Source organism: Galeopterus variegatus, unplaced genomic scaffold (assembly GCF_000696425.1).
Source record: "Galeopterus variegatus unplaced genomic scaffold, G_variegatus-3.0.2 Scaffold7732, whole genome shotgun sequence".
Lineage (NCBI taxonomy): Eukaryota > Metazoa > Chordata > Mammalia > Dermoptera > Cynocephalidae > Galeopterus > Galeopterus variegatus.
Window position 1 is genome coordinate 57,493 of NW_007733843.1, and position 25,384 is coordinate 82,876.

The following is a 25,384-nucleotide window of genomic DNA, read 5'->3' on the forward strand; positions in this document are numbered from 1 at the left end:
GGAGCGCCGCCGCGCTTCCCAAGCGGCGCACTATCGCAGTGCGCCACCGGGCCGGCCCTGCATCCAGGGTTTTACCCTCTCATCTTCAGATGGCTCTGCATGTCCTGGAAGAGGGCATGGGCCACTGCACTGGTTTTGCATCTTTAACAGATGCTCGTCACCTTCCCGCTTCTCCTGAGTCAACTTGCAGAATAAGTGGCCCACGCCCCCCAGAACCATATCTTCACAGTGAAAACACAAGGCCAGAGAGAGGTAGGTGTGGGAGGCCCCAGATGCAGATAGATCAGGCGGTTGACTGCGGCCTCCACCTTGGTGGAATAATTGTGACGAATCTGGGAGCTGGTGATTGGTTGTCGATGAGGAGCTAACCACAAAAAATGGTGTTCATTAGTCCCTGAAGCAGGAGGTGGCCAAGAAGATGGTGCCAGAGGTTGTGAATGAAAGAGGAGATTGGAGGGCGGTCTGAAGCTGGGAGAGAGGGAGCAGGACCCCGGTCTGTTCCGTCCAAGCACTGTTGAAGCCAGAGACATCCGCAAGCCCGCTGGGTGGACTGATTTTAAATTCCTAAAGTAATAATGAGAAATGTAGAACAGTGACTAGAAGGGAAATCGGGAGATCCCCGAAATATCCTAATTTAGAAATCAGAACCTGATTGTTAGACCAGATAAATTGTTACTTTAAGGAATAATTTTATGTGTGTGGCAGGTTGTCATTTGATTTGAGATTTTCCTCTTATTAACTATTAATAAGTTCCTGATAATGACTCTGGCCTGTCAAATCTAATTGTAATTCCAAGATTCTTGGTTCTTTCATTAAATTCTTCAGTGTTATTAAAGAAAGGACAGTAAAGCTGACTAGGTAGAACTGCCAAAATAAATGTTGCAGCTGAAATATGATTATATATATTTCATATTAAAATAAATAAACTCTTTTAATACAAATTTAGAGGGATGTGTTACTTAAACTCTCTGCCTCAATTTTTCTGCCAGGAAGCAGAATTATAATACTTTATAGTACCCACCAGTTAGGGTTGTGATAAAAATATATGTTCGTTTAAAAAAAAAAGTCAGTTCAGAGTTTGTATTGCACCGGGCAGAAGTTAATTTAATCCCCAGGAAGATAAATGACCCCAATTTCTATCTTTTTTTTTTTTTTTGAATGAACCTAGATTGGTTCGATTTGTATTCTGTTTTGTTTTGTTTGTGTTTTAAGGAGCTGTGCTTCTGTGTTCCTCTCTCTAAGGACATTTTATAGAACCCTCTGACCGTCTTCTTCTCATATTTCATTGGCCAAAATAGAGATTCTCACTCACTCCCGAATCTATTATCACTTATTGGAAAGAATAATGGTGACAGTTACGACTGTTTTAGAGCAATTAGGACCACAACCCAAATCCTATATCCACATCCAAGAAATCAATACTTGAAAAAATGTGAATTCTGTTAGGGAGTGAGAACTTGGAGTGGAAGGGGTGGTAAGTTTCGTAGTCAGAGTAAGGTCTGCTATAAAGCTGACAGCTCTCCTTGTGCCTCAGTTTTTCATTTATGTCCTAGAATAAATAGAGCGTATCCTGCATAAGGAGCATTTTTTAAGGAAAGAGGGTATAGCCATCACTATGCACACAGAACTTCAGAAACTTCTCGCCAACCCAGGCCCAGAAATGGCCTGTTACTTCTTTCTCAGAAACATAGATTCCAGAATCTTGCAAGTCTTCCAGAAGGGTCTCACATGCTCCATCTGCATGAAGTACTTCATTGACTTAGTCACCATGGGCTGTGGGTGCAGCTTCTGAAGGCCACGTCTCCACCTCTGCGGGCAAGACATCTCAGTTCTTGCTCACTGTTGTGAATGCAAGAGATCAGCATAGCAGAGAGACTTAAAACCAATATTCATATGAAGAAACTGGGTTCCCTTGCCAGAAAAGCCAGTCTCTGGCAATTCCTGAGTTTTGAGGAACATCTGTGTAGGACCCACAAGGAGATAAAGGAGATCTTCTGTGAAGAGGACAAAAATCTGCACTATTTGCCCTCCTGTCAATCTCAGGAGCACAAGATTCACAGACACTGTATCTTAGTGGGCTGCGGGGAACACAGGACAAGTGATGCCTCCGAAGATCCATTTCTGTAAAGGACAAATAAAATTCCTGTGGGTCACTTTCCTTGGGTATCAGATGACTCTATTAGTGTAGTCCTTTCAGAATGTCTGTTCTGGAGTTCCTTTGCCTCAAGCCTCCCAGATATGACGAACATCTGAAGTAAATAAGGAAAACATTAAAACCTCTTTATTTTCAATGGGGCTGGTTTTTCTCTCATTCTGGACCCCCTCCATATGTTAGGGTATGAATGTGACATTATTCTTTCCAGTGGCACTCCAATTCATGGTTATTTTGCTGGAGAAGCTTATGAAGAAAATGTACTCTTTATGGCAAAAAGCTTGTGAAAATCACAGAAACCTGAATATGGAAACTACCACAACCAGATCTTAGGAGGGTAGGGCTGTACTACTTCTAACTTCACCATGAACTTGGGGTTGACATATGGGCAATCTGTAAAATAGGAAGTTGATCTTATACCATAAGTTCAATGGGATTCAATGAGGGAGGGAGACTCAATAGAAAAAGGGTGTGCTCAGTTCCTATATAAGGTAGTATTGTCCTTAGCTAGAATTTCTAGCTAAGCCACAGTTATCACCGAAAGCATGCTAGTTTATTCCCAGGTAAAGCAACACGGTACTTATACACCAACAACTACATGAGTCATCACACAGACTGTCATATATGCTGGGATGGGTTAAATGTTGGGTATAGGAGATATTTGGGAGGCATTGAAGATTCCAGTGAAACTTCAAAGGCAGGGTAAGGATTAATCTGAATGCTGGTGAACAAACAGCATTTGGAAATGGATGAAAAATCTCAGGCAGAGGGAGCAGTGGCTCAAATCTAAGGAAACCCTGAAATTAAGCAATTATAATTGAATAACATATCATGTGTGGTGGGGGAATATGATGAGAGATGTGGTTTTGTATGTTGAGGGGCACATGTAAACATGCCATAATATGGAAATGGATATATAAATATAAGGAGAAGTCTGAGTACTTGAAAAGAATTTTAAAAATAAGTGATTTTCTCTTTGTAGATGGTTATCTTGAGGATGTGATAATTTAAATGAATATTAATCAAAAATATTTTACGAGCACCAAGACTATGCCAACTGTTAACCTAGAAAATGTAACAGTAAACAATACAGAAAATATCCTTGCCCTAACAAGGTTAAACAAAGGCAAATGGTCAACATGTAAATAAGTAAAATATATGATATGTTAGAGCATGATACGTTTCTTTTTCTTTTTCTTTTTTTTTTTTTTTTTTTGTTTTTTTCCGTGTCCGGCAACGGATCGCAACCCTCAGTGTTGCCCCCATACCGGACCCGGAACCGGCAACGGGATTGCAACCTTTGGTGTTGCTCCTGCGCCTCGCTCAGCCAGTGAGCGGGAACCGGTCTGTATGTGGGATCCGAACCCTCGGGCGGGAGCGCCGCCGCACTTCCCAAGCGGGGCACTATCCAGTGCGCCACCGGGCCGGCCACATGATACGTTTCTTGAAGAATAAAAAAGGAGGGGAGTTACAAAAAGTACAGAAGAGTAGGTCATGGAAATGCGTGTTGAGTTTTAGATGGGGGGTCGGAAAAGTTCTCATCAGAAAATTCACATTGAAACAAAGTCCTGAAGAGAAAGGCAATCATGGGGATATGCACAGCGGGAGAATTCTAGGTGGCAAAAAGAGCCCGTGCAATGTTATTGCATTTGGGAACATGAGTAGGAAGGTGGTTTAAGGAACCACAATGAGGTCTATGCGGCAGAATGGAGTAACAGTAGAATTGAAGGAAATGAGATCAGAGAGATAATGGAGGTGAGATGGTAAATGAAGCCTTAATAGAACAGGTTTGCCTGGAGGAAATGCATGGAAATGAATAGGCTAGTCTGAGGTCACCACATACAAAACGGTTTAAAGTACCTTGCCCCAAATCTCAGAAATAGGGCTAAATAATAGATTCCAGTCCAGTCGCTATAGCTGTAAAATCCATCTATCAAGCGTGAACTGGGTTTCCTTTCCATACATACGGGTTGCAAGTAAGAAATGAAGTTAATTTTTCTTTATGACTGTCTTAGAAAACACTTTATCATGAATTAAGTGACTGTAATTGGTTGGATAAAACTATGTTTATCCTAATGCAAAAAAAATTGGGATAAAATTTTTTCAGAGGGTTAAAAATATTTGATACAAAACAGAATCAATGAGATTCCGTAGGAGATGGAGAAATAGGTTGATGGTTTGACTAACCCAGTGTCATTGCAGGGTTATGAATTTAAGGAGAGAAGCAACCACAGCTGAACATCAGAAGATGCCTGCAATTCTTCATGAAGGGAGCAACGTCAGTTAGAGAGACTATGAAAGGAGGGCAAGGACATTTTTTAGCAACTCGAGGAAAGTAAAGCCAGAATGGCTCAAAAGAGGGAGATATTAAGGACATATGAGGAGCTGAAGGAAACAGATATGGAGCTGTTCCAGGTAATGACTGACAAATGGGGTATCAGGATGTTGAACATTCATGTGAAGTTATTTTTATGTCTCAACTGAAATCCATCTCCTATTCTATTTTCATCATTTGTTTCCAAAAACGTAGTTCTAAAACTGCAGCTACTTAGTTTCGAGGACATTGCCTCCCTAAGGAATTCTACAAACCAGAGATCCCTCCTACTTTATCCATGAACAACAGAATTTTGTAGAATGGTTAAGGTAACATCCTCAAGAAATACTTCCCACCTAAAAATTAATAATATATTTTGACTTTTTGAAAATTCAAAAAAGAATAAACTGTTTATTGACATTTAGGTTAACTCATGGACATAGAAAGATGGAGCGATTTGGGAATCTAGGCTTGCATTACTATCATTTTGGGGTGTACCAACTTTGGAATTAATTAGGGCCTGGGAACGATGGCTGAATAACTTATTCATAGTTATAGCAGAGCACAGACTCCGCAGGCCTCTTCCCCCTTGTCTCACACTGAGAATGTCTTCAAAAATCAGATTTTACCAGGACATTAATTTATGAAAGTAGGGTAGACTGATTTTCTTATTGTTGTTGTTAGAACATAGAAAATGCTTCCCAGGAAGAAAGACAGTGGGGAAATAATAACTTCTGAAACTATTTCACAATCTTACCCCGGACCTAGTGGAAGAGGTATCTTGTGAAAAGCACTGTTTCCACTTTTTTTCTCATGGGCTTTTGGAGACATAATGCACAGGTGAGTGTCTACCTGGATTCCAGCAGATGCTCTTTCAGAGTTTCCCCAAATATCAGGCAGGATCTACTAAAGCGATGGCGTAATTTATTGGGATATTAATTCAATATCTGCCTGGATCTACTTTTCCCCTCTCCCATCCAGGTATACATCTTTTTAGTGTCATGCTGAGTGATTTTATTTGGCAGGTTTAATACAAATGTTGCAAAAACAAACAAACAAAGTGATAAAAAATTGTCTCTCCATTCCTGACTTTTTTTAGTTCTCCAAAGCCTACACATAGGAAGGAGGACTGCTGAGTTTTGTAGGTGGTGAAAAAGTCAAATACCTCACAGAGGTTGCCAGCAGAAGCTGGGGAGAAAGGAAGAGAGAGAAAGAGAGTATCCCAACAGACTCGATATGCATAAGTTTTGAAAAATAGATGAAACAAACCCTTAAGGTGTTAACAGCTGTGTTGGCCTCTAGGAAAGCTCTGCTTTAGGAAGCAGATCTCCCTGTCTGGGAGAAGTTCCGCAATCTCTACCCTGTGAAGATAGCAACAGACACACCAGTCTTCAGAGAACCCCTCATTTCCAGATGGAGATTTCAGCGAACTTTGCTAATGGACACCAGACTTTCATTCCTGAATATGCTCAAGGGCCTTAGAGACTAAGGATCTTTACAGATTTCTGGGCAATAACAGGAGCAATTAGACTAAATGCTGACATTTTAGCAATATACTTAAAAATTCAGGAATTGTGAATAAGAATTTGACAAGGTGGTAATTTTTAAATTTCAAAATTTGTGCATTAAAAGTATTCTGATGAAGTGTCTTATATATAAGAATAATATTTTTTATGGCTGCCCTGCATCTTCGTCCTTGCAGGACTACATCAGTGCTGGTGCACATGCCCCAACCTTTGCATCCAGAGATCAGTGTGGGGCCTATCACTGGACTGATGGACAGGCTCAACCATTTCCAAGGTGAGTGTCAACCCATTGTCTGTATTCCCGTGATCTATTATTTATTATTAGGAGCCCGTGGGAAATATTTTCCCCTTTGTTAATGGTTTTAGATATTTTCAGAAATGAATCATATAACTATGCAATCCTTTAACTGAGTATGTCCTTACAGTCAGATTTACAATATCAAGAGTTAATGATAGTGCACAACATAAATATGATCCAGGTTCATACGTAGTGAGTCATACAGTTAGTAAAAGGAATGACATAGAAAATTAAAATTTTAATAAATGGATCAGTGATCAGATTTCAGCTTAATTACTCAATGTTACATACAAAATTATACATTTATTCAGTATATTTAATTTTGAATTGTTAAGCAATTTGGGGGGGATATATATAGCTTGCTAGAGCTTGTTTATTTTTAATTTTTTTCACAGTGGATAGATTGTATTCATATAATGTAAAAAATATGAGTTACAATGTAAAAACTGAAAAAGTAATTTCTTATAGACTAAAGTAGTAGTAAAAACAAAAATAATTTCAGCTTACAATATAAAAAGCTGCATGTTATATTTCAAAATGCACATATGGACATATAGATTTTCTTCCAGTTCCCCTAGAGGTTCTTAGATAAGGGAATATCTTCACATCTCATTCAAAATGATGACACTATTACTTAGAAATAAGAAATGTCTTTCTGATACCGACCTGTATAACTATAAAGAAAGTTCAGGAGATAATCTATTGGCTATTTTGCTTTGCAAACTGAATTGAAAGAGATTGATTTTACATTTAACACTCAATATTTGAATTTTCAAAATTTTTCAATATTTTTGGTTAGGGATTTGTTTGCTCTGTAGATATTTTAGTCATGCCTATAATTTATTAGATATTACAAACTAAGCTATTCCCCTCTGTTGTAACCTTATATTTTTCAGGAAATTAACCTTTTGGTAGAACAACTTTTATCTCAGGGCTTTAAGTTTTCATTATTTACGTATATGTCTATGTATGCTTTTTCTTTTTTGAGTGGATGTTTCTCTGGAGCCTCAAAGAGTCAATAGTCGAGTCCTCCTATATGGAGAGATGAGAAGGACTAGTGTTGGATGTGATGACCACTATATCACTCCATGATGCACCCTATTTCACTCCAAAACCTGAATGTTTTCTTGCGTGGGGTGTCCAGACTTTTACCTCTGGCAGACATTACTGGGAGGTGGATGTGGGGGACCGTTGGAATTTGTCTTTTGGTGTCTGTAATGATTATTAGAAAGAGAAGAATAGTTATGATAAGATAGACGAGAAGGAGGGATTCTTTCTTCTTGGATGTGTTAAGGAGGACATTCACTGCAATGTCTTTTCCATCTCCCCATTTTTATGGCATTATGTGCCAAGGGCGATTGATCAAATAGGAGTATTCATGGATTATGAAGGTAGAACTGTGAGCTTTATTAATGTTGCTAAAATTTCCCTTATATACAGCATCCCTTTTTGCTAGAAAGCTGGTAGAGCAATATTTTGGGGGGTGTCTACAAGGGTGTTTCCAGAAGACATTAGCATGTTGGCCTGAATGAACTAGGTGGGAAAGATGTGCTTTTGAGATGGGTGGGCACCATCCAATCTGCTGGAGACCCTGAGAGAAAAAAAACAGAGGAAAAGATGAATTTGTCTTTATCTGCAAGAACTGCGATACATTCAGCTCTTCTGTCTGTGAACATCAGAACTCAAGACTCTTCAGCTCTTATGTTCCAGCCTTTAAACCAACGGCACCATTGGCTTCTTTTGTTCTGAGGCTTTCACACTTCAACTGAGCCACGCTAAAGGGCATCCAGTTTGCAGATGGCCTATCGTGGGATTCCTCAGCCTTCACAATCCTGTGAGCTAATTCCCCTACTAAATCCACTGCCATAGATTTATTACAGACATATACTTTTGTTTCTGTCTCTCTGGAGAACCCTGAATAATACACCAGGTACTGTCTTCATGTAACACTGCCATTCTGGGAAAAGCCACATGGTCGCCTGGTCCTTCTGATGGTTTATGAAGCCCAAGACAACTCAGGGCAGCTGCTTTTTCCAACACTTCCTCTCACCTCACCACCAGCACGGTATACTTATAGTGGAAATTGAAGGCTCATATTTCTACATTGTACCATCCAATTTGGTATAATTTTTGTGTTTTAGGTTTTTTTGTTTGTGCATCTACGAATCATATTTAGTAAATACTGGGCAAAATCATTTTCGGTATTAATCTGCGTAAAATGGGAAGTTCTCGAAAAGGCCACCCAAATGAGAAGAAGCCTTGTGGAGGCTGCAGAGGGAAACCTTTCTCTATGACACACAGGATATGGATGGAGGGCTCTGCCTGGTTTGCTCTTATGTGGTTGGTGCCAAACATGGGGTATTCCTTAGAGTGCAGCCTCAAGTCAGGATACCGAATCTCTTGCAGAAAAGCATGTGCTGAAGGTGAGGAAAATGAAATTTCTAAACCAGATTATTGAAGTATTGTTCATTCTTGGCTTCTGCCAACCACCCAGAACTTTTCCCAGAGCTTGGTTTCAGCATCTCAAGTTTCTAGATTTATTGGAAAAGATACCAGATAAGGGTTTGTTGAGAATAATTTTGTCAAAGAGCCCTACCTTATTTTCACCTGGATGATAGCAGTAGTTACCAGGGAAAAGTTCAAAGGAAGGTAAAACTCAAAACTGAATCTTACCTTGATATCACTTTATAGAATCACCTTTGTAGATTCTAGTGTAGATTTTCCTCAGGAAACATAGAGGTCTGTCTTCTATGCAGGGCTAGAAATTCGCCCCAAATGCCTGGAAAACTGTAAGGATCAACCATTCTATTTTCTTACAAATAAGTGGGGCCGAAAAATATCTATTTTATTTTCTGATTACACAAATACCACAGTCTTCTTATTAACATTTTGTAAAATACAGAAAAAAGGATAAAATAAAATTGCTTTAATATCATCCCTAGAAAAACCTAATTAATATTTTTGAAAAATATATTACTTTGTTAATAAATATACACTTCTGTACTTCACTGAGAAAATAATTGTGCTAATATAATTGGTTAAGAATTGGAAAATAAAGCCCTTGAGATTTTTAACAACTGTAGGCTCCCATGAGAGAGAGATTGTGCTTTTGAAATCCAAGATCACCTTTAAAAATCAAAATTTTAAAAACTTAGTAGATTGTCCATGTGAAATGTATATATACATTTATTTCTGAAGATTGAAAGACCAGACAATAATTCCCACTCTTTCCAAATATTGCATTACCATAGCCGAGTCATTTGGTGAGAAATATATAAGAAAAAAAAGGTCATCTATATTTAATTACCAAATTGTAGAAGAGTGGGAATATGAGTTATTCTTTTTAAAAAATTCTTTCTTTCTCATTTTTACCATTGTTGTTGTTTTTGTTTTGTTGTAATGCAAGTTATAAATTAAGTTGATGCAAGGGGTTCCCTGACCTGGGACTTCCTGGCTTTTCTCTCCTTTAGCCTCTGAGATGGGTCAGGCTGTGTCAGGCAGAAAATTTTATTTCCTGCCCTTGCTGGGAGGCCTAAAGAGCAGCAAGAAAACATTTGATGGTACATAACTCACTAATAATGTAAGTACATAGAGAACATAAAGTTACTCCAATGTTGAAAGGGTGGTGAATAAACCACTTATATCCTTAGTATGAAAACTAAAGGCAAACATAAAACAACAACAAATACAACAATTATATAAAAGATATTAAAAGATGCAACTTGAAACAACAGAATTTCAAAATGTAAAGGGGGAAGGACATTAAGGCATAGAGTCGTGCTTTTTTTCTTTTTTCTTAGACACCAAAATTAAGTTATTATTAGTCTAAAATAATCTGTTATAATATAACATATACATATTTTTTTTTGTAAAATTTGTATGGAACCACAAAAGACCCTGTATGGCTAAAACTATCTTGAACCAAAAAAAAAAAAAAAGACAAAGTTGGAACTATCACACTACCTGACTTCAAAATATTTTATAAAGCTATAATAACCAACACAGCATGTTACTGGCATAAAAACAGACAAATAGAAAAACGGAACAGAGACAGCCTGGAAATGAATCCACACACTTACAGCCAACTGATTTTTGACAATGGTGCCAAGAATATACAGTAGGCAAAGCATAGTCTCTTGAACACAAGGGATTGGGAAAACTGGATATCCACTAAGAGAAGACTGAAACTAGACCCCTATCTTTTACCATTCACGAAAATCACCTCAAATTGGATTAAAGACTTAAATTTAAGACCCCAAACTATGAAACTACTAGAAGAAAACATAGGAGGGGTGATACATGAAATGAGACTCAGCAGTACTTTTTTGAGCAAGACTACAAAGGCACAGGCAATTGAAACAAAAGTACACAAGTGAGACTACATCGAACTAAAAAGCTTCTGCACAGCAAGGGACCCTATCAGCAAAATGAACTGACAACCTGTAGAATGGGAGAAAATGTTTGCAAACTACACATCAGACAAGAGGCTAATATCCAAAATATATAAGGAACTCAAATGCTCAAAACCACTGATCATCAGGAAAATGAAAATTAAAACCTCAACGAGGCATTTCCTCACTCCATTTAGAATGACTATTATCAAAAAGACAGAAAATAACAAGTGCTGATGGGGATGAGGAGAAAAGGGAACCCTCCTGCATTGTTAGTGGGAATGTAAATCAGTACAGCCATAGTGGAAAACAGTATGGAGGTTCCTCACAGAAACAAAAATAGATTAACTTTATGACCCAGCTATCCCACTACTAGTATATACCCAAAGAAAATGAAATCACTATATCAAAGAGACACCTGCACTCCCATGTTCATTGCAACACTATTCACAACAGCCAATGCATGGAATCAACCTAAATGCCCACTAGTAGATGAATGGATAAAAAATACTGTGGCATATATACACCATAGAGTACTATTCAGCTATAAAAAGAAAAATAAAATCCTACAATTTGCAGCAACATGGAAAATATACACACACATCATAACTGAGTTCTTGATTGTAGACTATCATTTTCTTCGCATTAGACCCAGAGAGAAGCAAAAGCCTTTAGATGGGACTGAATAAAAAATTCTCAACTTTATTGTATATGTATTTATGTATCTGTTTGTTTAAAGGTGTGTGTATGTGTGTACTATTACTTGAAGTTATGTGTAATATATAACTTAAAGCTGCAGCTCAGTTTAGAAGCCATGCAACAGACAGCAAAACCCAGAATCACCTGGAGGGCATGTGAAAGCATATTGCTGGGCTCCCCTCCAGGAGGGGAGCCTGATTCAGTAACTCTGAGGTGGGTCTCTGGAATTTGACCTTTCCAACATGTTCCCAGTTGATGCTGCTGGTCTGGTGACCACAATTTGAGAACCACTGCTTGAAGCAAACCTGGTGTAAAAATCTGTCAGTGGTGCTAATTGATTTCAGGTGCAATCACTTATTATCAGCTCTTTAGAGTTTTTTTCACAGAATATTGTTACTCTCCTGTGTTAATCTACTCAATGGGGATAGTGTCTCAGAACATTGATTTGATCAACACATGTTGTACACAGGTGATTGTAGTCAATGTTGTACCCCCCCCAAATTATGTATAATAAATCATGCTTTGATTAAAAATAAAACAACAAAAACCCCAATTCCACTGTTTTAATGCTTTCTGAAGAAAGAGGTGTGGTAACTTCTAAGAAAAATAGGCATGGTCATCAGAAAGTTTGTAACAACAGCAGTCAGAACAAATATCTCTTCTTCCTTTATTATCATTTCACACATTCTTTTCAGGAGAATGTACCGTGAATCACAACTTACTGTTTTTCAGAGAGGCACTATTTTAAGTGGCAAGACATCCTAACATTGACAAAGGTTCTTCTAAAATGGGGCTTGGCGAGACCAATTTCAAAGCCCGTCTGGTAGTACCAAATTTAAATTAAAAGGATTACCACCTACATTTGCTTTCAAGTTTTCTGTCAGAAAGTATCCATTTCTGCTGCATTTCTCAAATTGGAAGCTTGCCTGAATCCCCCTAGTTTAAGATTATACTTGAACTATATCATTTCTGTGTGATTTTCACATAGCTTGCTTATTGCTTACTTTGTGATCTATTTGTGCTCTATTTTGTGAAGTTGTGGAGAGGAAGATAGAGAAATCCCACCTTCTATTTTGTTCTAACCTATGAAAAAAAAACTTCCTTGTATTGTGAAATTTCCTATGCTTTCAAATATTCTATCTACTAAGGATATTTTAAAATAGGTCTTGAAAGAGTGCAAAGAGAACACAGTTTCTGCTAAAAGACAAGCTCTGAAAAGAAACACAACTGGAATTTCTGATTTGTTTTTTTACTCCGGATTATCATGGTGTTTATCCTAATGTATTTCTTTTAATAATAATTTATTAACAAGTACTAATTGACATCTAATAATATGAAGAGGTGGCAACACCAAATGCTGGGGAAGATGTGGAGCAACAGTAACTTTTATTCATTGCTGGTGGGAATGCAAAATGGTGCAGACACTTTGAAAGACAATTTGGTAATTATTTCCCAAACCAAACATATTCTTACCATAGGATCCAACAACAGTGTTCCGTGGTATTTATTTTAGAACATAGTGTAGAGAGGGCAGAAATTATCAAGGAAGAGAAGGACATATATTCATGCATCATATTAAATATTGTCACGGGTGAGAGTGAGCATGCAAGCAGAATGTGAAATTCTAGAAACTCAGACCAGAAATTGCTAGGTGGGTGTTGTTTAAACATCGATGATGGGGATAAACCAGCACTAGTGAGTTAATGTAATCAATAAGAAGAAGACATGTCCTTCAGCTGGTCCTACCTGCTGAAAAAACTAATCACAACGTGGCTACAAGGATCCTAATATAAAGGGGTTTGAAAAGCAAAGTGTGTTGTGCTCAGAGTCATGTGGGCTTGGCTGGCCTGTGAGGACCTCAGGAAGTTACGGTTGCCATCCAGAGAGCCCAGAGAAAACAGAACCCCGGACCTTGTTAGATGGATTTTGGATGGATTTTGCTACAAATCCTGATGAGGCCAATTATCAGGTGAGTACAGGTTTCTGAGTAGATGAATCCATACTTTCTTCCCTTAAAAATAAAAAATAGAGGAATTAATTCAACTCTCAGTCTACTTACGAGCTTCCCAAGTAGAAGTAATGTGCCAAGATAATAAAAATTGTGTAGTTACTTTCAGTTTATTCTTGAGCTAGAAAAATTTAATCTCTGTCTTTTTTTAAAAATGTATAGTATGATGTAACTTTTATTTTTATTCCTTATATATACAGACTGTGAATTTTTAGAGGGAAAGTCCTAGATATCATGTAGTTTCTTTGGCGTGATATCTTAACTTACTTGGAAATTCTTGTCGTAGAAGGTGAAAAGTACTAACTTTCCTGAAACTTCAGCTTGCAGCCTTGGTCATTAAAGTGTTCAGTAGCAATCCAGAAATTGGTGATGGCTGTGGAAATGGGGCGTTGGTTACCACAGCAAAGTAACAGGAATGAGAGTTTCCTGGACTCATTCTGGTCCAGAAAGGGGAATTTTGATTACTTCCAATTATTTATTTTAAAAGCACAATTTACTAGATAACACTGGTTGTCATTTTAACTCGGGGTTTACATATTTCCTAATGTGGATGATCTTTTGATAGCAAGTGTGATATGATTGTGGAATATATTGCTCTTCTCTCATCAGTAGATACCCTTTACATTAAGGTTATTTAAAAGCAAGAGTATTGAACTAAAGGTTGTAGTCTAACCAAGACTGACATAATAATAACTATTTTGTATTGGGGTAAATGGTGTGGGTTTTTAAAGAGTACAAAATAAAGCATTGAAAGTGGCTAATTTGAGTCATTCATTTTGGTGATTAATGTTAGTGTGTCTTCATATGTATAATCATTTTTCTCACCTTGTTTTGTCCATGGGTGGTAAACAGAGTATTTCTGTGTACAGGTGAAGAAGACAAAATGGAAATAACATAGACAAGTGATTTCTCCCATTAGCTCACATAGCAACTGCACATTTCTTCATAATGACAATTTTCTTTTGATGTTTTATTTGTCCCTATGTGTGAGCTTCTGTTGAGAGAGAGATTATCTTCATCTATATATATCTTCTGAAACAGTCCCAATCATACTGTATATGATTATAAATAACATGAGAGCATTCCAAAAAGCTCCTTGAAAGGTTTGCAATATCTTTTAATTCTGTCGTTCCACAGACTTTTTGAAGTAACCTTGCATGTTTATTCTGATACTTTTTAGTATAAAAAAAGTTCATGACTTTGTGAGAAATGAAATTTAATTCCTTAAGTGTTTGATTTTTCTTATACACATATTTCTGCTTCTTTTTCTCATCTTCCCAGTGGGGTTCTGTCATACACATTTTCCAGAGCCTTTAGTTTGTTTTCAGAATTTCTTATTCAAAATATTCTAACATTAATTTTTACATGTTTGTGGGGTACAGTATGTTGCTTCAGTACACGAATATACTGCACAATGATTCACTTAGTGTAGATAATAGTTTTGTACCCATTAATCCACCACTTTTCCTCCTGCCTGCCCCCAGCCACCAGTAACCACAATTCCACTCTCTACATCCATGAGAACAACTTTCATTTTTAGATTCCACATATTAATGAGATGATGCAATATCTGTCATTTAGTTGCTTTACTTCAACTAACATGATGGTTTCTGGTTCCATCTATGTTGCTGCAAATGATAGGTATCGTATTTTTTATAGCTGAGTAGTATTCCATTGTGTATATCTACCACAGTCTTTTTTTATCCATTCATACATTTATGGACATTTAGGCTGATTTCCTCTCATGGCTATTGTGAAAAGTTCTGTGATGAATATGGGAGTGCAGGTGTCTCTTTGATATATTGTTTTAGTTTCCTTCGGATATATACCCAGTAGTGGGATAGCTGTGTTGCAGGGTAGGTCTGTATTTATTTGAGGAAGCTCCATATTGTTTTCCACAGTGGTTGTACCAATTTGTACTCCCAACAGCAATGTAGGAGGTTCTTTTTTCTCTGCGTGCTTGCCAGTATTTCTGTGTCATGTTGATAATAGTCACCGTTCTAACAGGAGTGAAAGGATATCTCATTGAGATTTCAATTTGCATTTCTCTGATTAGTGATGTTGAGCACTTTTTTTCATGTGCCTGTAGGCCATTTGCATGTCTTCTTTTGAGAAATGTCTGTTCAGGTTCTTTGCTCATTTTTAATTGGGTTATTTGTTTTATTTTTTTGCTGTTAAGTTCCTTGAATGTTCTGAATATTAACCCCTTGTCTGATGTGTAGTTTACAAACACTTTCTTCTATTCTGTAGGTTGCCTCTTCACTCTGATTGTTTCCTTTGCTGTGCAGGAGCTTTTTAGTTTTAAGTAGTCCCATTTATGTATTTTTTGCTTTAGTTGCCTGTGCCTTTGTAGTCTTGCTCAGAAAAGCACCTCCCACTCCCATTTCGCATAGTGTTTCCCCCATGTTTTCTTTTAGCAGTTTCATAGTTTTGGGTCTTTAAATTTAGGTCTTTAATCCAATTTGAGGTGATTTTTGTGTATGGTGAGATATAGAGGTCTAGTTTCAGTTTTCTGCATATGTACATACAGTTTTCCCAGCATGATTTTTTGAATAAGCTGTACTTTTCCTATTGCATATTTTTGGCACCTGTAGTAGTCCATTTCTGTTACTTATAACAAATTACTTAGAACTGGGTAATATGTAAAGAAAGCAAAACTTATTCCTTACAGTTTCAGAGGCTGGGAAGTCTAAAGTCCAGGGAACACATCTGGTGAGGGTCTTGGTAGTAGCAACAGTGATCCAGAGGTTTGAGAGAGAGAGAGAGAGAGAGAGAGAGAGAGAGAGAGATGAACCTCTCATTTGCTCTCCCTTTGAAGCCCTCAGAACCATGCCCCTGACCACGATTATTAATCCATTCACTACTGCATGGTCCTACAATCTCATCACCTTTTCACAGCCTCAACTTTCAATTTCCATAATAGTATTTCCCACCCTGAACTGTTACATTGGGAATTAAATTTTGAGGAGACCTTGAACCCAAGACATTATCTTTGTCAAAAATCAGTTGGCAGTAATGTGTGGATTTATTTCTGAACTCTATATTCCATTGGACAACCTGTCTGTTTTTATGCCAGTACCATGCTGTTTTAGTTACTATAGCTTTTTAGTATATTTTGAAGTCAAGAAATGTGATGTCTCCAACATTGTTCTTTGTAAGATTGCTTTCACTATACAAGCTCTTTTGTGGTTCCATGCCAATTTTAAGATTGCTTTTTTCTATTTCATGTTAATTCTTACCCATGAACATGGGATATCTTTCCATTTATTTGTGCCCTCTTCAATTATTTTTAACTAATGAGTTATAGTTTTCATTGTAGCAGTCTTTCACCTTCTTGGTCAAATTTACTCCTAAGTATTTCATTTTTGGTAGCTATTGTGAATGGGATTAGTTTCTTGACTTCCTCTTTGTCTATTGTGTTATTGATGTATAGGATGGCTATTGATTTTTGTATGTTGATTTTGTATCCTGCCACTATACTGAACTCTTTTATTAGGTCTAGTAATTTTTTGGTGGAGTCATTAGGATTTTCTATGTATATGATCATGTCATCTGCAAATGGGGATAGTTTGATTTGACTTTCTCCTTTCCAATTTGAATGTCCTTCATTGCTTTCTCTTGTCTTACTGCTCTGGGTAGAACTTCTACTACTGTGTTTAATAAGAGTGGGAAAAAGTGAGCATCCTTGTCTCATTCTATACCTTAGAAGAAAAACCTCGATTATTATTATTATTATTATTATTTTTGCCTGGCAAGATTTTCATTTATATCTTACTATAATTATTTGTTTAAAGTTGTATGTATCCTTAGATCCCTAGAAGAAATATATTTTATTTCACTCAGGATTTCATTTTTTTAATTTGTACTTTGTTTTTGTTTATTTTAATAAGGTGACTTCCAATATCTCTCTATTTTTTTATTTTTATTTTTTCTTCTCAAAATGCATTGTTGTTGATTTTCATGCCCCTTTACCGGTTCCTCTCCACCACCTGCCCCTCCCCATCATATCTGTTCACTTGACTTAATACTTCAGGAATTTTTGTGATTATTCTGTCTTCTTCCCCCCCACACTGTTTGTTTGTGTGTATTTATTTATTTTTAGCTCCCACAAATAAGTGAGAACATGTGGTATTTCTCTTTCTGTGGCCTGACTTGTTTCACTTAATATACTTTTCTCTAAGTCCATCCATGTTGTTGCAAATGGTAGTACTTCATTCTTTTTGACAGCAGACTAATATTCCATTGTGTAGATATACCACAGTTTCCTTATCCACTCATCAGATGATGGACATTTGGGTTGGTTCCAGCTCTTGGCTATTGTGTATAGAGCTGCAGTAAACACTGGAGTACAGCTATCCCTTCGGTATGATGATTTCTATTCCTCTGGGTTTATTCCCAGTAGTGGAATTGCTGGGTCATGTGATAGATATATCTCTAATTGTTTGTGGAAACTCCATATAATTTTCCATAAAGGGTGCACCATTTTGCAGCCCCACCAACAGTGAATGAGAGTTCCTTTTTCTCCACAACCTCTCCAGCACTTATCATTCTCAGTCTTTTGGATGTTACCATCTCACTCCAGTTAGGATGGCTATATCAAAGTGGTCTTGGGCCGGCCCGGTGGCTCACTGGAGAGTGCGCCGCTTGGGAGTGTGGCGGCGCTCCCGCTGAGGGTTCGGATCCCATGTGGAGACCAGTTCCCGCTCACTGGCTGAGCACGGTGCGGGCGCAACACCAAGGGTTGCGATCCCATTGCCGGTCCCTGGTATGGGCGTGACACCGAGGGTTGCAATCCCGTTACCGGTCAGTAAAAAAGACAAAAAGGAAAAAAAAAAGGTGGTCTTTATTTGCATTTCCCAGATGCTGAGTGAAATTGAACATTTTTTCATGTGTCTATTGGCCATTCATATATCTTCCTTTGAGAAATGCCTATTCAGTTCCTTTGCTCATCTTTTAATTGGGTATTTGTTTTTTTTTGCTGTAAAGTTGTTTGAGTTCCTTGTATATTCTGGATATTAATCCTTTGTCAGATGTACATTTTGTAAATATTTTTTCCCACTCTGGTTGTCTTTTTACTCTGTCGATTGCTTCTTTTGCTCTGCAGAAGCTTATAGTTTGATATAATCCCATTTATTTATTTATTTTACCTTTTAGTTGTCTGTGCCTTTGGGGTTCTATTCATGAATTCTGTACCCACTCCTAATTCCTGTAGTGTTTTCCCTATGTTTTCTTTAAGGAGTTTTGTTTCAGGATGTATATTTAATTCTTTAATCCATTGTGAGTTGATTATGGTACATGGTGAAAGGTACGGGCCTAGTCTCATTCTCCTACATATGAGTATCCTGTTTTCCCAGCACCACATGTTGAAAGGCAGTCTCTTCCCCAGCATGGAGATTTGCTGCCTTTGTCAAAGATCAGATGGCTATAGGCATATGGATTGACTTCTGGTTTCTCTATTCCGTTGATCTGTGTGTCTATTTGTATGCCAGTACCATGCTATTTTGGTCATTATACCTTTGAAATGTAGTGTAAAGTCAGATAGTGTTATGTCTCCAGCTTTCTTTTCTTTTTTTTTTTTTTGCTCAGGATTGCTTTGGCTATGCATGGTCTTTTGTTGTTCCATATGAATGTCTGGATATCTTTTTACATCTCAGACTAAACTGTCATTGGAATTTTGATGGGGATTGCATTGAATCTGTAGATCACTTTGGGTAGTATGGACATTTTCACAATGTTAATTCTTTCAATCCAAGAGCATGGGATATCTTTCCATCTTGTTGTATCCTCTTTATTTCTCTCCAAAGTGGTTTGTATTTCTCTTCATAGAGATTTTTCACATCCTTGGTCAGCATTATTCCTAAGTATATTGTTTTTTTGATGGCTGTTGGAAATGAGCTAGCTTTCTCGATTTCTTTTTCTGCATGTTCACTGTTGGAGTATAGAAATGCTACTGATTTTTGTGTGTTGATTTTGTATCCTGTAACTCGCTGAAATCATTTATCAACTCTAGGAGTTTTTTATAGAAGCTTTAGGCTGTTCAATATATAGGATCATGTCATCTGCAAACAGGGACAGCTTGACTTCATCCTTTCCAATATGGAAGCCCTTTATTTCCTTTTATTCTCTGATTGCTCTGGCTAGTACTTCCAACACTATGTTGAATAGGAGTGGTGAGAGTGGGCATCCTTGTCTAGTTTCTGTTTTTAAGGGAAAAGCTTTCAGCTTTTTCCTGTTCAGGATGATATTGGCAGTGGGCTTATCATATATGGCTTTAATTATATTGAGATACTTTCTGTCTATGCCTAACTTGTAGAGAGTATTTATCATGAAAGGATGTTGAATTTTGTCAATTGCTTTTTCTCAATCAATATAGATGATCATGGGGTTTTTGTCTTCGCTTTTATTAACGTGGTGTATCACATTTATTGATGTGCATATGTTGAACCAACCTTGCATCCCTGGGATGAATCCCACTTGATCATGGTGAATAATTTTCTGTATGTGTTGACGCATTCTGTTAGCTAGCATTTTATTGAGGATTTTTGCATCTATATTCATCAAGGATATTGGCCTGTAGTTTTCTATTTTTGATGCTTCTTTGTTGGGTTTTGGTATCTGGGTGACATTTTCATCATTGAATGAGTTTGGAAGAATGGCCTCTGTTTAAATCTTTTGGAACAGTTTGTAGAGAATTGGTATCAGTTCCTCCTTGAAGGTTTGGTAGAACTCTACAGTGAACCCTCTAGTCCTGGGCTTTTCTTTGTTGGGAGCCTTCTGATAACAGCATCAATCTCTTTTATTGTTATTGGTCTGTTCAGATGTTCTTTATCTTCTTGGCTCATTTTTGGTAGTTTGTATGCATCCAGAAATTTATCCATTTCCTCAAGATTTTCAAATTTGTTGGCATATAGTTGTTTATAGTAGTCTCTAATGATTCCTTGTATTTCTGAGGTGTCAGCTGTAATATCGCCTTTTTCATTTCTAATTTTTGTTATTTGGGTCTTCTCTCTTCTTAGTTAATCTTGCTAAAGGTTTGTTGATTTTATTTATCTTTTCAAAAAATGAACTTTTTGTTTCATTGATCTTTGTACTGTTTTTCAATTTTCTATTTCATTTAGTTCTACTCTGATCTTGATTATTTCTTTCCATCTACTAACTTTAGGTTTGGATTGTTCTTGTTTTTCTAGATCTCTCAGGTGAAGTGTTAGGTTATTTTTCTGCCATCTTTCGATTCTTCTGAAGTAAGCATTTAATGTGATAAATTTCCCCCTTCATACTGCTTTTGCAGTATCCCACAGGTTTTGGTATGATGTGTCATTATTTTCATCAGTTTCAACAAATTTTTTTATTTTCTATTTACTTTCTTCTTGGACCAGCATGTCATTAAGTAGAATGTTGTTTAATTTCCATGTGTTTGTATAGTTTTCAGAGTTTCATTTATTATTGATTTCTAATTTTAATCCATTATGATTGGGGAAAAAATACATGGAAAAATTCCAATAATTTTGAATTTGTTGAAACTTGCTTTGTGACCTAACAGGTGGTCTGTCCTGGAGAATGTTCCATGTGCTGATGAGAAGAATGACTATTCTGTGGTTGTTGGACAAAGTCCAATTTGTCTAAAGTATTGTTTAGATCTTGTGTTTCTGATTTTTTGCCTAGATGATCTGTCCAATCATAAGAGTGGGCTGTTCAGTTCCCCTGCTATTATGATATTAGTGTCTGTCTCTTTTTGTAGATCTAATAGTGTTTGTTTTGTAAATCTGGTTGTTCTGACATTGGTTGCATATATATTTATGATTGTTATGTCTTAAGGGATAGATCCTTTTATCATTATATAGTGGCCTTCTTTATCTCTCTTTATGGTTTTTGCTTTAAAGTCTATTTTATCTGATATAAGAATAGCTACTCCAGCTCATTTTTCATTTATATTTGCATGATATATCTTTTGCCATCCTTTCACTCTTAGTCTGTGTGTGTCTTTACAGGTCAAATGAGTCTCTTGAAGACAGCATGTTGTTGGGTCCATCTTTTTAATCCAATCAGTCAGTTTGTGTCTTTTGAATGGGGAATTTAATCCCTTTACATTGAGTTATTATTGAAAGGTGTTGATTTACTCCTAGCAGTTTACTGACTTTTTTTGTTTAGATGTGTTAAGTATCTTTTGTTCCTTTCTTTCTAATTTTCTGTTTGTCTTCTGTATTTGGTTTCTTGGGGTGATAAACTATTTTTTTCTCTTTTGTTAGCATTTTTGTTTTGCTGACAGATATTGTTCTTTCCTTGTATTCATGGCAGTGATGGTTGTTTTTGTGGTATCAAACCCAGTACTTCCTTGAGAATTTCTTGTAGGGCTGGTCGTGTAGTAGTGAACTCCCACAGTTTTTGTTTGTCTGAGAAATATACCATTTGTCCTTCATTTCACAAGGACAGCCTTGCTGGGTTAAATATTCTTGGCTGGCAATTTTTGTCCTTTAGTGTTTTGAATATATCATCCCATTCTTTTCTGGCTTTTAGGGTTTCTGGTGAAAAGTCTGATGTTATTCTGATTGGGGCTCCCTTATAGGTGACTTGCTGCTTCTCTTGCAACTGTTAATATTCTCTTTGTTTTTGAGTTTTGTCAGTGTGATTATCACATGTCTTGGAGAGGACCTTTTTGGGTTGCATGTGTTTGGTGATCTTTGGGCTTCCTGAATCTGGAAATCTGTGACTTTCTCTATACCTGGGAAGTTTTCTGCTATCATTTCATTGAATATGTTTTCAATGCCATTTCCTTTTTCCTCCCCTTCTGGAATACCTGTAATTCAGATATTTGAGCACTTAAGGTTGTCAGTTGTCTCCTTTAGATTTTCTTCAATTTTTTTGATTCTTTCTTTCTGGTCCGCTTGTGATAATTCAAACAGCCTGTCTTTATGGTCAGAAATTCTCTCTTCTGCTTGTTCAAGTCTGCTGGTTAAGCTCTCTGTTGTGTTTTTTATTTTGTTGAATGAATCCTTTAGCTCCACAAGCTCAGCTACATTTGTTTCAAGGCATTGATTTCTTGTGCATTTCTTCCTTGTTTCAAGGCATTGATTTCTTGTGCATTTCTTCCTTCAGATACTGTACATTTTTTCTCATTTCATTGCGTCATCTGAGTTTTCTTGTATCTTATTTAGTTTCCTTAGAATAGTTACTCTAAATTCCCTGTCTGTCATTTCAAAGACTTCCTGTTCCATAGGATCTAGCACTTGAGAGTTATTGTTTACCTTTGGTGATGTACTTTCCTTATTTTTCATACTTCTTGTATTTTTCCTTTGGTGATTTGTCATTGTGGCTGAGGATATCTCAATCCACTCATTTCACCTTGATGTCTGGCTTTGATCCTGAAGGGACTGCCACTTCTGCGCAGCAGGAATGAGCCTGGGTCAGAAGTTCTGCCCCATCCGCCTTCTATGGTTGGGCTGGCTCTGGGTGAGGGGTCTCTGAGCCTCTTAAGTCACTCCCGGAGGCGGGGACCAGCTAGGGCCGGAAGTCCTGCCCTGCCTGCCTTCTCCATCTCAGCTGGCTTGGGGTGTGGGAGTCCAAAGGCTCTTAAGTCTCTCCCTGTGGCAGGACTAGCCTGGGTCGGAAGTCCTGCCCTGCCTGCCTTCTCCATCTCAGCTGGCTTGGGGTGTGGGAGTCCAAAGGCTCTTAAATCTCTCCCTGTGGCAGGACTAGCCTGGGTCGGAAGTCCTGCCGCACTTGCCTTCTCTGGAAGGGCTGTCTCAGGGTGTGGGGGCCCTGAGGCTGTTAAGTCTCTCCCTGGCAGCAGGGACCAGCCTAGGCCAGAAGTCCCACCCAGCCTGCCTTCACTGGCCTGGCAGGCTCAGGGTGTGTGTGCTCAGAAGCTTTAAACTTTCTCTACACAATGGGGAGCAATCTGAACTGGGGTCCTGCAGTGTGTGGCTCTTGTCCACTCCAGCGCAGATCTCAGGTCCTCTGTCACTCACTGCTCCTCAATAGCTGTAAATTGGTTGCTCTGTGGGAGAGAGCGACACCAGGAACCAACTACTCTGCCATCTTGACTGGAACTCAAAACCTCCCATTACTGTCCATTCAGTATATTAGCTGTGGGTCAGCTGTATATGGGCTTTATTGTGTTGAGATACATTCCTCTCCTATACCTAATTTGTTGAGTGTTTTTATCATGAAGGAGTGTTGGATTTTATCAAATGCTTTTTCTGCATCTGTTGAAATCATCATATAGCTTTTTTTCTTCATTCTGTTGATGTGATATATTACATGTATAGATTTGTTTATGACGAACCATCCTTGCATCCCTGGGATGAATTCCACTTGATCGTGGTATATGATCTTTTTAATATCTTGCTGAATTCTGTTTGCCAGTATTTTGCGTATTTTTGTGTCTGTGTTCATTAGTAGTTTTGTTTTGTTGTTGTTGTCTCACTTTCTAGTTTTGGTGTGAGGGTAATGCTGCTCTCAAATGAGTTTGGACGTATTCCTTCCTCTGGCAAGAAATTGAAGAGTTTGAGAAGAACTGGTATTCTTTTTTAATTGGTAGAATTTGGCTGTGAAGCCAAATGGTCATGGAGTTTTCTCTGTTGGAGACTTATTAGTGCTTCAGTCTCATTACTTGATATTGGTATGTTTAGGTTTTCTGGTTCTTCGTGATCCAACTTTGATAAGTTTTTTATGTGTCTGGGAATTAATACTTTTTTTCTGGATTTTAGTTTGTTTACATAGTTGTTCATCGTTTTTTATGATCCTTTGTATTCCTGTGGTATCAGTTTTAATGTCTCCTTTTTTAATTTTTGATTTCAAGTCCTTTTTTTATTTGTCTAGATAAATTGATTTTGTTTACTATTTGAAAAAAAACAGCTATTTGTTTTATGAATCTTCTGTAACGATTTTTAATCTCTAATTCATTTATTTGTGCTCTGATCTTTATTTCTCTCCTTGTACCAATTTGCGATTTGATTTGTTCTTGTTTTTACAGCTCTTTCAGGTGTAACATTAGGTTGTTTACTTGGAGTCTTTATTCTTTTTTGACATAGGAACTTATTGCTATAAACCTCCCTCTTAGAACTGCTTTCACTGTATCCCTTAGTTTCTGCTATGTTGTGTTTTCATTTTCATTTTTCTACAGAAATTTAATTTCCTTCTTGATTTCTTCTTTGAACCATTCATTGTTTAGGAGGATATTATTTAATTTCCATGTATTTGTACAGTTTCTAATGTCCCTTTTGATGGTGATTTCTAGTTTTATTCCATTGTCGCCATGAAAGTTGATATAAGGATTTTTTTTTAATTTGTTGAGACTTGTTTTATGCCATAACATATGGTCTATTTTAGAAAATGTTCCATGCTGCTGAGAAGAACGTATTCTGTCACTGTTGGATGAAATGTTCTATAAATGCATTAGGTCAAGTTGGCCTATAGTAGAGATTAATTCTGATGTTTCCTGGTTAATCTTCTTTTTGGATGATCTGTTGTTTGCTGAATGTGGGGCACTAAAATCCCCCACTGTTATTACGTTGGGGGACTCTATCCTGTCATGTGCAATAGTAATTGCTTTATATAACTGGGTGCTCCAGTGTGGGTTCATGTATATTTGGAATTGTTATGTACTCTCGTTGAATTGATCCCTTTATCATTATATAATAACCATCCTTAACATTTTTTTTCACCTTTGTTGCCTTGAAGTCTATTTTATTTTATCTGATATAAGTATAGCTACTCCTTTTCTTTTTTTGTTTCCATTCACATGAAATATCTTCTTCCACCCTTCACTTTCAGCTGGTGTGTGTAATTATTAGTTAAGTGAGTGTCTTTTGGGCAGCATATTATTGGTTCTTGTTTTATAATCCATTGAGCCATCCTGTGTCTTTAAATGGAGCATTTAATTTAATTTAATCTAACATTTAATCCATTTACATTGAGATTTATTACTGATATATAGGGACTTGTTACTGTGATTTTGCTACTTTTTTTTTTTTTTTTTTTTTTTTTTTTTTTTTTTT

The 25,384-nt window shown here is 37.2% G+C and overlaps 2 pseudogenes; one reads left to right on the top strand and one right to left on the bottom strand.

Annotated features, from left to right (window-relative positions):
• LOC103607815 overlaps positions 1 to 1,279 on the bottom strand; it is a 1,899-nt pseudogene extending 620 nt beyond the window's left edge.
• A 336-nt stretch (positions 1,280 to 1,615) lies between these two features.
• On the top strand, positions 1,616 to 7,746 carry LOC103607816 (annotated as a pseudogene).
• The last annotated feature ends 17,638 nt before the right edge of the window (positions 7,747 to 25,384 follow it).